This window comes from Rutidosis leptorrhynchoides, chromosome 3, assembly GCF_046630445.1.
Source record: "Rutidosis leptorrhynchoides isolate AG116_Rl617_1_P2 chromosome 3, CSIRO_AGI_Rlap_v1, whole genome shotgun sequence".
Taxonomy (NCBI): Eukaryota; Viridiplantae; Streptophyta; class Magnoliopsida; order Asterales; family Asteraceae; genus Rutidosis; species Rutidosis leptorrhynchoides.
Genome location: NC_092335.1, coordinates 165,454,700 through 165,470,809, shown reverse-complemented (window position 1 = coordinate 165,470,809; position 16,110 = coordinate 165,454,700). Strand labels below are relative to the sequence as shown.

The window sequence follows — 16,110 nt, the reverse complement described above, 5'->3', positions numbered from 1 at the left end:
TGATATGCGGTGCTCATGTCTAAACGCGTTCCCAACGCTTCTTGCAATGTACGCCAAAATCTAGAAACGAAACGGCCATCTCGGTCGGAGATAATCGATAATGGTACACCGTGTCGGGCTACGATCTCCTTAATGTAAAGTTGTGCAAGTTTCTCCATTTTGTCCGTTTCTTTCATGGCAAGGAAGTGTGCGGATTTGGTGAGACGGTCAACAATAACCCAAATGGTATCAAAACCGCCCGTCGTTTTTGGTAGCTTGGTGATAAAATCCATCGTTATCCTTTCCCACTTCCATTGCGGGATCTCGGGTTGTTGAAGTAGTCCGGACGGTCTTTGGTGTTCGGCTTTGACTTTGGAACATGTCAAACACTTGGAAACATACGTAGCTACGTCCCTTTTGATGTTCGGCCACCAATATAGTTGTTTAAGATCGTGGTACATCTTATTGGCACCGGGGTGAATCGAGTATCGTGACTTATGGGCTTCATCTAAAATAAGGCTTCGTAGATCCCCATAATTAGGCACCCAAATTCTTCCGGCGAAATATCGGAGTCCAGTTTCTTTAACTTCGAATCGAGAGGTGAGGACGTTCAAGTGTTCGAGAGAGATGTTTTCATCCTTGAGAGCCTCATCTTGGGCTACCCGAATTTGGCTATTAAGGTTTGTGTGGATGGTGATGTTTAAGGCTCGGACACGAAGAGGCACCGCTCTTTCTTTTCGACTTAAGGCATCGGCTACTACATTTGCCTTCCCAGGATGGTAACGAAGCTCGCAATCGTAATCGTTTAAGGTTTCAATCCACCTTCGTTGTCTCATGTTTAGTTGCTTTTGATCGAAAATGTGTTGAAGGCTTTTGTGATCGGTGAAGATAGTACTCTTGGTTCCATAAAGATAGTGTCTCCACATTTTAAGTGCAAAGACAACGGCTCCGAGTTCGAGATCATGTGTCGTATAGTTTCGTTCATGAATTTTGAGTTGTCGAGAAGCATAAGCAATGACTTTCGTTCGTTGCATCAATACACACCCAAAACCATGTTTTGAGGCATCGCAATATACAACAAAGTCATCATTGCCTTCGGGAAGTGACAAGATAGGAGCGGTGGTTAGCTTCGTTTTCAAGATTTGGAATGCGGATTCATGTTCGGTCGCCCAAATGAATTTCTTTCCCTTGTGAGTCAATGCGGTTAGAGGACGTGCAACCAAAGAGAAATTTTCGATGAATCTACGATAGTACCCGGCGAGACCCAAAAATTGACGAATGTGAGTAGGAGTAGTAGGAGTCTCCCATTTGCTAATGGCTTCGATTTTCGTGGGATCGACTTTAATACCTTGATCACTCACAACATGACCAAGAAACTGAACTTCCTTTAACCAAAATTCACACTTGGAGAATTTGGCATAGAGTTGTTCTTGTCTTAAAAGTTCAAGCACAAGTCGGAGGTGTTCCTCGTGTTCTTCTTCGCTTTTTGAATAGACTAAAATATCATCTATGAACACGATAACGAATTTGTCAAGATACGGTTTGCACACGCGGTTCATAAGATCCATGAACACCGCTGGTGCATTAGTGAGACCAAATGGCATTACAAGAAATTCATAACTACCATAACGAGTTCGGAAAGCGGTTTTGGAGACATCTTCCCCCTTAACCCTTAATTGATGATAACCCGAGCGGAGATCGATTTTCGAATATACACAAGACCCTTGTAGTTGATCAAAGAGGTCATCGATGCGAGGAAGAGGATATCGGTTCTTAACCGTCAATTTATTTAGTTCACGATAATCAATGCACATTCGTAGGGATCCGTCTTTCTTTTTAACAAACAAAATCGGAGCGCCCCAAGGTGAATGGCTAGGTTGGATAAAACCACGATCAAGTAGTTCTTGGATTTGACTTTGCAATTCTTGCATTTCAGATGGAGCGAGTCTATATGGTGCACGCGCTACGGGTGCGGCTCCTGGAATAAGATCGATTTGAAATTCAACCGGTCGATGAGGTGGAAGACCCGGTAATTCGTCGGGAAATACATCGGAATACTCACTAACAATTGGCACATCATCGATGTGCTTCTCATCGGACTCGACTTTCTTAACGTGAGCAAGGATCGCAAAACAACCCTTACGGAGTAGTTTTCTAACTTTAATACTCGAAACGAGGTTGAGTCCGGTGCAACTCTTATCGCCATAGACGATCAAAGGTTCACCATTCTCGATAGGAATTCGGATTGCGTTAAGATCACAAAGAATGTGAGATTTCGTTTTGACTAACCAATTCATACCGATTATTACATCAAAGCTTCCTAGTTCCATGGGTATCAAGTCAATTTCAAATTCCTTACCCAAAATGTTCAAAGTACACCCCCGGTAATATGTGTCGGCACTTAAGAGTTTTCCGTCGGCCACTTCGATGGAATAAGTAGTATCTAAAGGGTGTGGTGGAGTGCAAAGGGTAGGAGCTAAAGTCTTGGACACAAAACATTTATCGGCACCCGAATCGAATAAGCAAGTAACATAAGAGTTGTTGAGAAGAAACGTACCCGTGACTAGTTCATTGTTATCTCGGGCTTCCTCGGTGTTGATGTTAAAGGCTCGGCCTCGGTTGTTGGGGTTGGCTTTCTTTTTCGGGCATTCGTTCTTATAATGGCCCGTTTGGCCACATTCATAACAAGTGACCGTCCTTGGAGAATTGGGCCCCTTTCGAGCGACGGGGGCGGTGCTTGTGCAATTGTTGGCCCTATGACCAACTCCTTGGCAACGGTGACAAATTAGCTTGTTACATTCGCCGTAATGATGTTTGTGGCACTTGTTGCACAAAGGTAAGTTTCCGACATAACCCTTCTTGCCGTCGTTGTTGAAGGGCTTTTTGGTGAAGGTGTTGTTGTTGTAGTTGGTTGATGGAGTGGCTTCCCATTTCCTTTTGTTGCCACCCGACTTGTCCTCGACCTTAGGAGCCGGCGCTACGATTTCGTCAACCGTTTCAATTAGTTGGCGAGCCATGTTCATAGCGGCTTGATGAGTAGTGGGTTTAGATGACATCACCCCTTGTTTGATGCTTTTTGGAAGACCGAGCATGTAGAGCTCAATCCTTTGAGATTCGGGGTTAACAAGATTAGGACACATCAAGGATAGTTCGGCGAAGCGTTGATTATAAGCTTTAAGATCGTTTCCGACCGCTTTCAAAGCTCTTAGTTCTTCTTCAAGCTTTCGGGTTTCTTCGCGCGGAAAATATTCGACAATCATCTTTTCCTTCAAATCGGTCCAAGAGAGGGCATGAGCTTCATCGGTACCCACCGATTGAACATAGGTGTTCCACCAAGTGAGAGCAACACCGGAGAACGTGTGGGTGGAGTATTTGACCTTGTCTTGATCCCGACAACCGCTTATGCTAAAGACGGCCTCGGTTTGTTCAAACCAACGAGTAAGCACAACCGGTCCACCGGTTCCATCATAAGTGTGAGGTTTGCACCCCATGAAAGCTTTGTAGGAGCATCCCTCGTTTGAGTTACCGGCCCCATTGTTGTTGTTGTTGTTGTTGTTGTGGTTGTTGTTATTGTTATTGTTGTTGGAAGAGTGACCGGCCATGGCCGCATCTACGGCGGTAGCTATCATCCGTTCGAGAGCTTGTTCGGGAGTTTCATTGCGGCGTACACGACGAGGAGCCATTGTTCCTTCAAAACAAAAGAATACCGTTGGTTAGTATTCTAAATGATACTAACCGTGATATGGGATAAAGATAGAGAGAAAATTATCCTTGACCCGCCTTAAATTCTTTATGTCATAATGTCGGTATGTTCATATGAGTCACCGTAATATAATTTCCGGGAATTATATTACCCTAATTCATATGTGCATTCGACATTACATCATATAGTCAAGGTGGCGTGTCAATTAAATTATACAACGCAAGATTTAGATAGGATAAGAGTAGATATGAGTAAGAGAGTTCGAGTATAAATGCACAAATAGTCAAGTAATTCCTACGTCAAGTCTATATGCCGGTTGTAGTCTAGACTCACCAATGTACCCTAAGACTCGGGGTTGACACCAATGAACTCTAAATCCCTACAACCAAAGCTCTGATACCACTTGTAGCGACCCCGACAAATCGTCAAATGACGGCGTCATCTACGTATGGTCCCATTACATGGTCGTAAGTCTTTATAACAAAGTTTGACCGAAAAGTATGTCGCATTCATTTCATAAATAAGGGTGTTTCAAAGTTTACAAAAGTAGTTTCCATAACAAGTACATAACAATGTTTAAAGTTTGTATGAAACACATGCGACACGATTAAAAGTAGTCAAAAAGACGCTCCACGTATGCAAGTATACTCGACATCCAATGCAAGTATCAAATAGTATGAGCGGAAGCATGTATCACCTAAGTTCAAGGACCTGAGAAAAACATAGAGAAACTGTCAACGAAAACGTTGGTGAAATCATAGGTTTAAATAAGTAAATGAGTAATAGTAAGTTGAACCACAAGATTTGCAACATCGATAAAGCCATAGTACATTCTAAAAGTTAATATTCACGAGCACCCAATTATCAAAGCTTAACGTTCCGTCCGTTGAATACCCCATCAATTAGTGCTAGAACAACACTGTCCCCGAAAATATATTTCATTCGTAAACGGTAGCGAACCGTTTGAATGAGGGTTTGTCAAACCCATATGGCCATATAACATAAGTTCTCGCTTACACCATCTGATGTAACTAATGATAATCGGATTGAGGATTTTCGTTCTAAACTCGTATGTAGAATGTTTGTTTTCCCGTTCTTGTGTTCACTTAGTTCAAAAGAATCGTTTATGTTTTCTCATCCCAAAAGTAAGTTTAAAAGAGTAAAAGTGGGACTATGATCTCACCTTGTATGCACGAACCAAAAAGTACTTCGACAAGTAACGTGTGCAAAGAACAATGCTAGTCTTGATCTAAACAAACAGGTTGTATTAATAACGATAAACACGATAGGTCAAAGATGTTCAATTAGTCCTATGGCTCGTTACGACTCGATTATTTAGCATGTGAAATCAAATTGTCAAGTTTCATGCAAGATACAAGTATATAAACAAGTTAGGAAGGTTGCAAAAATCATTTGGTTAAGTTTGACAAAAAGTCAAACTTTGGTCGGTCAAAGTCAACGAAAAAGTCAACACGTTCGGGTCGTGTCCCGAACTATTTTTCTGAGGTTTTTAATCATGTATGAGCATGCTAGGACAAGTTACATGTGAATCGGAGGTGCGTAGCATAGCAAACATTATTCGAAAATTGACCAAGTTGGACAGACCCAATCGGCGCGCCGCGCGGGTATATGGCGCGCCGCGCGGGTACCTGTGCAGATAATTCTGGCAGTTTTTAAGTTTTATGCACGAACCTAACTTCAAACAATCACCATTTATGATCCGCAAACAATCAAGACAAATATCTTATACCGTTGGGAAGGTAATTTGACGAGGAAAACAACTAAACACATTTCATCAATCAATCTACCTATTACAACAACCAAAACCGCATCTAATGCTTAACATTAACCGCATACAAGTTCATAAATGCAATTCAATGATTCGGGCAACCAATTTACATGAATGATATGCCGTTTCGAAGGTAATCAAGCATACAATCCAACTAAACACTTACCAATAATAATCCATGGCATTCAATGCATCAAAAGTCCATTTCAAGTTCATCAAACCCTAACCCAAATTCACCAAAATCACTAATCAAGTTCATGAAGTTTTCTAAGGCAACCTACACATCAAATTGAAGCTAGTGATGCTAGTAACACAATTAAAACATCAACTTTTAACATCTAACAACATATGATCATCCAAAATTCAAGAACAACACACCAAAATTCAAGTTCGTGCTAGTTACACTAAAACAACGAGATCGAGCATATAAATCATATATTCGTGTTAGACTTGAGCCATAGACACTAATTAACACTTTTATAAGTTAAAAACATCAAGAACACAAAATCTAGTGATTTTAGAAAGTTACCCAAATGAGATGAAGTTGGTACCAAAATGAAGAGGATGAAGAGAGGATCACAAATATGTAGTTTATTTTGTTGTAAGCCTCCTAGATCGAATTTAGATGATGATTGAATGAATTTGGTTTTGGGTGTGTGTGTTCTTGCTAGAGAGAAAGAGAGAGAGATGGAGGTGGAAATGAATGGGTGAAAGGGGTTTGACCCTTTGACCTAGTCAAGGGTTTGATCCCTTGTCAAGTTTAGTCCCTCAACTTTCGTTCGGGTGCGGGAATTACCTAAACGAGATAATTTAAAACGCGTATCAACGGGAGATGTTATAAACATATAACGGACTTTATATTAGTATAACGGAAAAGTAAATGGAAAAAGGCGGGATGTTACAATTATTGTTGTGAATTAACTTGTATCTAGGAAACTAAACTGACAGATTGTAGGTTAATTACTTGTTAAGAAACTGTGAGAGTCGATAAATGATTACAGTGTCATTACATTTACAATTATTATAATGAGTTTAATAAAGCAATCCTAGTCAGAGGAATTGATTCTAAATGGATACCTTTGTCTCAATTGAATTCGTGTTTACTTATTTGCGCTTTACTTAGATTTAATTAAATTCAACTCAAAACCCCTTTATTAAGGATAATTATTTGTTTTGAATTCCTAATTACATCTGCTCCTTTTGTGTAACAAACCAGGACTTGCTATTTCTGTAAATGCGAGTTTTAAAAGTTTAGTTATTAAACAATTAGGTTCATGTTTTAATGAATTTTTTCTTTTTCTATTTCAACAAAATACATATACATAATATACATAATACAGATAACATATACATATACATCGTACATGGTACATTTACATCATTTTGGAGTTCTAGATACCACGTTCACTCTTATATTACTAAATGCACTTACATGATACATGATACGTGATACATCACCTCTCTTATGGAGTTCTAGATAATACATTCACTCTTATATTACTAAATGCACTTGTTAACACCTTTGATTTTATTGATTTACGTTATATATTGCAGACTTGTTGAGTGCATATGATGGAACCTCAATGCATAAGTTCGGATATAATCAGTTCCCTTCCTCAAGACATAATTGAAACTATCTTAACTCTTATGCCAATACGAGATGCATTGAGAACGAGCATTTTGTCAATGAAATGGAGGTATTGCTGGACGACTATGCCCAAACTTATATTTGATTACAATCTTGTTCAAGCGATACCTGATGGCGGAAATTGTTTGAATTATAAGCTTGTCAATGCGATCTTCCATGTTTTGTTAATACACCGTGGTCCTGCGACACTAAAGTTTGAGCTTGATATCTACAATTTGGGCATAACAACCGAGTTTGACCAGATCATACTTTCTCTTTCAAGGAGAATTAATGTGAAAGATTTGATCATTAATACTTCATACACCTTCTACAAACTACCCGCATCGTTCTTTTTGATACAAGAATTAGACTCTTTAGAGCTAATGAGTTGTGTTTTTGAACCTCCAGTGACATTTAATGGATTTAATAAGTTGAGGAAGATTGACTTTGATTATGTTCAGGTTTCCGGTGAAGACCTTCAACATTTCCTCTCGAGTTGCCCATTACTTGAGGAAGTCATTTTGGTAATGTGCATATAACCTTTTATGAAACTCCTTCACTTGAAGATACCATTCTAAATGTAATTTTACTAATGCAGGGAAGATATGAAGAAGAATATGTAGAAGAAAACTCCTTTAAGTTTGTACAACTTTTCCTGTGTGTGCCTTTAATTCATACTTTAGATATCTCAAAGTATTACATGAAGGTGATTTTGGTTAAACGATTGTATACATCTTGTACAAGATACTTGTGATTGCTTACCATTGAATTGTTTTTTTTCCCCTTAAAGTACTTGGCTGTAGGTGGTATGCCAAATAAGCTTCCTACTTCACTTCACCTTAAAGATGTTAGTTTGGATGTGTGCCTAAGGGAACAAGATATCATATCATCTGTCCTTTGCATTATCAGGAGCTCCCCAAATCTCGAGGAACTTTTCTTTCTGGTATATATTTGGATTGTTCTTATAATAATGATTCTTTAAGTACAGTTTAATGATATTTAACCATGTTTTCTAAATTAGATGTATGATAATGAGAAGTTGCCGATTAAGGAAAGTTCCATCAAGTTTGATGATCTCCGAGACGATTTTAGTTTGACCTTAGATCATCTTAAGAGTATCGAGATAGTACGTTTTAGTAATAATACGTCTGAGATGGAGTTTGTGAAACTGATAATGGGTAAGTCGCCTGTACTAAAGGTAGCACGAATTGAGCTTGATGACGATGTTTCTGTTGACGAAGAACTGAAGATTTTTAGAGATATAATTCGTCTTCCATTTCCACGTGCATCACCTTCAGCACAATTAATTATTGAACGCCCAAAACTTCTTTATAAAGCCTAAGATTTTTGTGATGCTAGGTACAGTGTTGTGCTATTATATGCACCATTTTGTGGAGTACATGTTTAGATTTTTTGTGATGCTTTTATGTGCACCTTCAGCACAATTACCTTCTGCTTTTGCACATACTGCTTGTTCTTGTTATTGGTGCTTAGGAATACAATTTCTAACATAGGCCCTCAAAGAGCCGCAAATCAATTAGTCAAATGTGTGTAAAGGGTTACATTATGACTTTAATGCTAAAAGCAGATGAAATTTGAATACAAACACTTTAGTAATACAAAACTCACAGTACAGTATGCATATTGTGAGTTTGTTCACATCGTCCCAGTTTTGGCCATTTACTATTATTGTGCCAGTCCAGTGCAAATCCTCTAAATATGAGATCTAATTTGTTTTATTTCAGAAACGTCCTCCACATAAAACTTTTCACAGCTCAGGTTAACTTTTCATAATATTTTATCTTGAAAGTAACTATTTTTAGGTTTTACATGTATAATTTGATGAATTTGTATTCTGTGAAGGATTTAAAACTACACATATTTGAATTTTGATATGTTAAGTATTTTTAGGAGTTTTCTCTGTTCTCATTACCCGGTAGGGCAAGCGTTCTGACTTTGATGTGCTCCTCATCATAACCAGATTATTCTTTGACCGTTTCCAAACCTTTCTCTAGTCACCTCAAATATGAATCTGAGACGTCTGCAAGGTTGTCTGAACCTCAATCACTAGGCTATGGCTATCTTGTGATGGTCAAGTTTGAAGTTCGAATGGCATTTCAAATTAAAAAAGGAAAATGAGTGAATGCATTCGATACTCGTATTCAATTTGCTAAAACATATGTTACGAGATGAAACTTGAATCTTCGGATTTGGACTTTATCAATGACCTACCCTCAAGCTTTATACTAAAGATTTGAACTCTTATGCCAATACATGATGCATCTAAAACTAGCGTAGTAGTTTTTTGTAGCGCAAGTGGAGGTATCACACAGTTAAAACAACCCCAAACTTGACTTCAACAAGGGACCCAAAATTCCAAATCTAGTGTAGACTGTAGAGGGTACAATATTTGCATTTTGCTGTTACTCTTTTAGTGTGCTAAGAGTTATTTTGCCATTCAGACTCTCATAGTAGTCCTAACAGCCTTTCATTTTATGAGAAGTTGAAGTTAATCAAATTTTTGTAAATTGGTAATCCTACTTTGGAGTTTTCGATCAAAAGAGGCTTATGTCAAGACGATCCTGTAAGCCCATTTCTCTTCATGATCATTATGGAAGTTCTCCATCTATTGTTTAAAGAGGCGACTGATTCAAGCTCGTTTAAAGGGATTCAGATTGGAGATTCAAGATTTCAATTATATCTCATTTGCATAATTGCATTACGCTGATGAAGTTATTATCTTTTCGGATCGGTCTGGATCAGAAATGGAAGAAATCATTAGAATCTTTAAATTCTTCTTCTGAATCTATGCAGAAATTGTGAGAAAAAAAACCATTGCTTCTTTTGAATCTATGCAGAAAAGATAACCTGATAAGCTTATCAAACGTTTAAATTTTCTCAATGTCTGCATAGATTCAAAAGCTCTAGCCATTTTTTATCTTGAAGTTCCGCCTACTTAAGGCATTCACTCTCGTATAGTTCAATTAGAATGCCTACATGTATATATTAGAAAGGGTTAATTGTTTTTAAAGTAAACAACTCTGGCCAAGTTTCTGTTTTGGGTAACCGACTTCGTATATCTTGCAACTTTTTATTGCAAAAAAAATGTTAATTACCTGTAGATTTGAATTTAACAGCAAGTAATAAGTTTTTATTACCAGGTAAAAAGAAGTCAACGTGGTAAAAGGTAGTTGTTATGAACTTCTTGAATTCAAATTAATCAGGGAAGCTCACGCAGTCAACCTGAAAGCTTTAGAAAAAGAATCGAGCTTTGAAATTGAAACTGAAGTTAACTTTGATTACTGTTCCTTGATGTTTATAGCGTAAATAATTAATTTTCCCACCTAAGACCAACTCACGTGCATAACACATGGATACTAAATGACGCATGACATTCCACCCTCCTTGAAAAGATTTTTGTTGGTGATTTTAGTATGATCCGACATATCATTATTTTAGTGTATTGGATTTACTTGGTTGAAAGTGGAAGTGATATTTCGATACTCTACACGAAGCTGGTGAAGTGTGGAGTACACGTTCATAAAGAGTTAGAAAGATCAATTAATAAGGAATTGAACTTGGTTAAGCTAAATAGTGCATAATTTGATAAGACCAAAAACTCAGCACATTGGCGCGCCACGCCAAAATGGTGCGCGCCGTGCAAAATAACTGAGTTTGGACGTCGAAGCTTTGAGTTTTGATCAGAACTCAACATAACCCATTTGCGCGCCCCGCAGTAAGCCACAAAAGTAATGTCGAAGCAATCATGAAAATTGAGCATTGTTCTCAGTTGTATGGCGCGCCGCACCATATACCTGTGTGACGCGCAGTAAGGCATGAAAACGTGAACAGGTACAATTTTTACCCAAAAATGTATATTTGTTCAAAACATTGCACAATGATTGCTAGTCCTTAAGGGGCGGGTTATACATGATATTTATCATATTTAGACACCATTTAAAGGGTGTCGGTTCTCAAGTGATGTACCATTTCACTATGGTCATTTATGAAAAGTTGCAACATTTCATTGCACCTTTTGACTTCTTATAAATGGAATTCTTCATTCATTGAAGAAGGGTTCCAGAAATTTGGCATTTCTTACTCACTTTCAACACTCAAACTTCCAAATTATATTTCTACAATTGCAAGGAACAATTCTATTTTGGTCAAGAAGATTGTTCATATTAGTCTTATCCTAATAGTGATTTCGTGCAACTCGTGACCAAGTGGGTCGAAATATTCTATCAAGAAAGTGTTTACACGATTCTGGTATCAATTCGGTTCCAAATTCTCAACTCACCAATCCACATTTCTTACAAATTAATAGAGTATTTAGAATCATGGCCAATGAATCGGTGAAATAGATGACTTCAAGGTTTGCAAAGTTGGAGAAGTTTGAGGTTATATATTTTAGAAGATGGCAACAGAAAATGCAGTTGTTGTTGACCACTTTGAAGGTGGTTTATGTTCTATAAACCGCAAGGCCCGCTGAGATGGAAGAAGAGACCTTGGAAAAACGCTCGGCTTAGGAGCAAATGGGACAATGATGACTTGATGTGTCGTGGACACGTTTTGAACGGTATGTCCGATGTTTTATTTGATGTATATACAAATGTTGAATCGGCAAAGGAATTATGGGATAAGTTAGAGGGAAAATACATGACCGAGGATGCCTCTAGCAAGAAATTTCTTGATAGTAATTTTAACAATTATAAGATTGTTGATACAAGACCAATAATGGAGCAATTCCATGAGATCATAAGGATCTTGGGGCAGTAATTAAAAGAAACCCTAAAATGCTCTCCCCCAATCCTTTCCTTCCCATCGTCGCCGTTCACTCCGGCTACCACTAGCCGTCGTCGCCAACATGCCCCTCCTACTCCCCCACAGCGTACCCTACACCCCCACATATCACACAATCCCCTTCATCCTACTCCTAATCAACAAAATGACGATGGGTGGTGTGACACCGCTAAATTTTTTTTTTATACGTGGCGGAAGCATAATATTAATTAAATACGATATCAACATTTGTACAAACCGATGTCACGTGTCATTAAAACAAATTACATATTAACAGGAAAAGACGTAAATACATTATGTTTTCAAAAATACACGGTTCATATTCTAAAAGAACACATCAGAGTTAACCCTGTCAAACATAACATCGCCATGCCCGTCTTCTCCCCAAAAAGCACTATCTACAAAAGCTATCAACCTGCAGGGAGGAGATGGAGGGGAATTAGCACGAAGCTAAGTGAGTACGACTAACTATAGGCCATAGCATACATAAGTGTTATACTAATCATGTCACAATAGTCTAACACACAAACATCACCCAAGTGCCGTCTACAGAGACTCTGGCGCCTCGGTCAAACCATTAACCACCAGCTGATCGGACTGGGGCTTACCAGAAGTTCCTCCACCACCGTATGTATATACATAATCCACACGCGACGAACACGTCATTCACATATATATACACCACGGTTGTCTAGGCTACCACAGAGGAACCCAACCCGCAGGTTGATCTCTCCTACCGAGGCTACCGCACAATAGGGACACACTGGGCTCCAGCAGACAAGCATCAACTAACATAGAGTCATCACAAGTACTAACTAACCACAACAATAAGTATATCTAACAAGCATGGCAATCATAATATAACATGCTTCTATATACTATATTCTCCAGTTAGTCCCACTCACCAAATACCAGCAACCAGCTCAGATAATCTACTACTGAGCGGCTTCCTTATCTTTTTCACCTGAACATAAGGCAAATCAAGTTAGTTACTGTCCGATAACATCAAATAACACAATACAGAAATTTTTGTCAGAAAAAGTGTCCGCTAAAATTTTTTGTGCACTTTCAAAATTTACATCATAAACATCAAAATACAAAAGGGCAGCATAACGGCTAAAAATCAACACTTGGTAAAATATTTCACTGCATAGACCATCGGTCGATCGTCAGAGACGACCGGCCGATCGTCACTACACCATCGGCCGATCGTTAAAATTACAACCGTTGGTCGAAGGACTTCCACCATCGGTCGATAGTCTAGTCCATCGACCGATCGTCACACACCATCGGTCGGTGGTCAGAGAACATCGGTCGGTGGTCAGAGACCATCGGCCGATGGTAGTTCATCTGCAGCAGCAGCTATCAAAGTGACGAGTTTCTCACCAAACTCACCAATTCTCGATCTAGAGCTCGTTTTTAACCTCAAAACTTACCAAATCGAAGACACTAAACATGTAGGAACATAAACCCACAAGATTTGGACTCAAACAACATCAAATCTAACCATCTTGACCCAAATTACTCACTTTGTAAAAACTAACACAAAAACTCAATTTTCTCAAAGATTAAAGCATGAAATGCTACAAATCTTACCTTGATAGACTCAGTAAATCGAAAGAAACAAGATAATGTAAAAGATTTGAGCTCAAGAACAAGGATTAGAATTTAGGATTTTGGTAGTTGGAGAAGATGAAGTATGGGCATGTTTGTGAGTGAGAAATTTCTGAAAACCAAAAGAAGAAAATGGAAGCACTAGTCACTTAAAGTGGGTTAAATCCTACACTGTGCAACACACGGGTATTTATCAATTATCTGATATCTTTCGTACGTCATTTGGCAACCCAAACGGAGTCCTAATTAAATAAACAAACCTATGTTGTGACCCTTGTCACAAACTGGTCCTAACCACATCATTAGATAATAATAAATTTTAAATAAAAATAAAAGCATATAGTAACACAATACTAACTTAAGGGCAAAATAGTAATCTTACAACTAAGCCCGATTGAGGATGTTACAAATCTACCCCCCTTAAGAAGATTCCGTCCTCGGAATCTGTTCAAGGTCAAACAACTGGGGATAGCACGTCATCATTAACTCCTCGGTTTCCCACTTCAAGTTAGAACCTAAACTGTGCCGCCATTCCACTAACACCATAGGAATCTGTTTCTTTCTTAGCCTTATGACCTTCCTGTCTACTATTTGAATAGGTTCTTCTACTAACTTCTTAGTTAAATCCACTTTCAAATCCTTCAGCGGAAGAATCAAGCTTTCATCATCTACTTTGCACTTTCTCAAATAGCACATATTGAACGTGTTGTGAATTCCTGCTAACTCTGAAGGAAGATCTAAAACTACCGTTTGATCATTCAAAATTTCTTTGATCGAAAATGGTCCAATAAACCTCGGTGCTAGTTTACCACGCTTACCAAATCTGATCACCCCTTTCCACGGCGAAACTTTCGAATATACACGATCACCTACATTAAATATCACCAGACATCTGCGCGGATCAGCATATATCTTTTGTCTATCTCTAGCTGCTTTTAACTTTTCACGTGCAATTTCGACCTTTTCTGCGGTTATCTGAACAATTTCGGGACCTGCAAATTGTTTCTCACCTGCTTCTAACCAACATGTCGGAGTTCTACACTTACGGCCATACAACATTTCATATGGCGGCATTCCAATACTCGAATGATACGAATTGTTGTAAGCAAACTCTATCAGTGGAAGATGCGAATCCCAAGAACCACCATATTCTAAGACACACGCTCTCAACATGTCTTCTAACGTCTGAATCGTTTGTTCACTCTGACCGTCTGTTTGTGGATGATATGCTGTACTTAGATTCACACGTGTACCCAAATTCTGTTGTAAACTGTTCCAGAAGTTCGATACAAACCTAGTATCTCTATAGGAAACTATTGACAACGGTATACCATGTCGACTAACGATCTCTTTCAAGTACAATTCTGCCAAATCACTTAACGAAGCTGTTTCACGAGTAGCTAAAAAGTGAGCACTCTTTGTTAAACGATCCACAATCACCCAGATCATGTCATGTCCTTTCTGGGTTAGGGGTAACTTGGTTACAAAATCCATCGTTATATGATCCCATTTCCACTGAGGAATTTCTAACTGTCTTAGAGATCTATACGGTTTCTGATGTTCTGCCTTAACTTGCGCACAAATATGACATTTTTCGACAAAATTCGCAACATTTGTCTTCATTGTCGGCCACCAATACAATGTTTTCAAGTCTCTATACATCTTTGTACTACCTGGATGCACTGATAATCTCGATTTATGCGCTTCAGTAAGGATTAAATCCCTCAAATCTCCAAGCATAGGCACCCAAATTCGATCTTTATAAGTCTTTAATCCTCTAGAATCATTGCATAGGTCAAATTTTCTTTTAGTCATTTGTTAAGTCTTTAGGTTTTCGTCATTCAAAGCTACTAACTGAACGGTTTTCAATCGATCAATCAAGTCTGAAACTATTTCAATTCTCATAAATCTAATATTTTCGATGGTTTTCTTGCGACTCAGAGCATCTGCGACCACATTTGCTTTACCCGGATGGTACTTAATCTCACAATCGCAGTCTTTAATCAATTTTAAACATCGACGTTGAAGCATATTTAATTCTTTCTGCGAAAAGATATATTGAAGACTCTTATGATCTGTATAGATTTCACAATGTGTACCATACAAATAATGTCTCCAAAGCTTCAAAGCAAACACAACTGCTGTTACCTCTAAATCGTGAGTAGGGTAGTTTCGTTCATGATTCTTCAATTTTCGTGAAGCATACGCTATAACTTTATTTCTTTGCATCAAAATACAACCTAGACCTGCGTGTGACGCATCGCAGTAAACTACAAAGTCTTCTGTTCCCTCTGGTAAAGCTAAAATTGACCCTTGACATAACAACCGTTTGAGAGTCTGAAAAGCCTCTTCTTGTTCATCAGTCCATCGAAAGGCTACATCTTTTCTGGTTAACTTATTTAATCGGCCTGCTATTTTGGAAAAGTCTTTAATAAATCTGCGGTAATAACCTGCTAAACCCAGAAAACTCTTGATTTCTGTCGGTGTTTTCGGAGAGTTCCAATTCAATACAGCTTCTATTTTAGACTGATCCACTTTGATACCCTGTTCACAAATCACATGACCCATAAACTGTACTTCCCGTAACCAAAATTC

General features: G+C 38.4%; 1 long non-coding RNA gene across 2 annotated transcripts in view; it reads left to right on the top strand.

The window, feature by feature from the left end:
• LOC139896963 (uncharacterized) overlaps positions 1-7,804 on the top strand; it is a 28,680-nt gene extending 20,876 nt beyond the window's left edge. The window contains exons 2-4 of one of the 2 annotated variants that reach the window (XR_011776399.1): positions 7,026-7,168; positions 7,507-7,622; positions 7,697-7,804. This is a non-coding gene — a long non-coding RNA (uncharacterized lncRNA). Of the gene's footprint in view, positions 1-7,025; positions 7,623-7,696 lie in introns of both variants that reach the window. The other variant, XR_011776398.1, reaches the window with a different exon arrangement.
• The last annotated feature ends 8,306 nt before the right edge of the window (positions 7,805-16,110 follow it).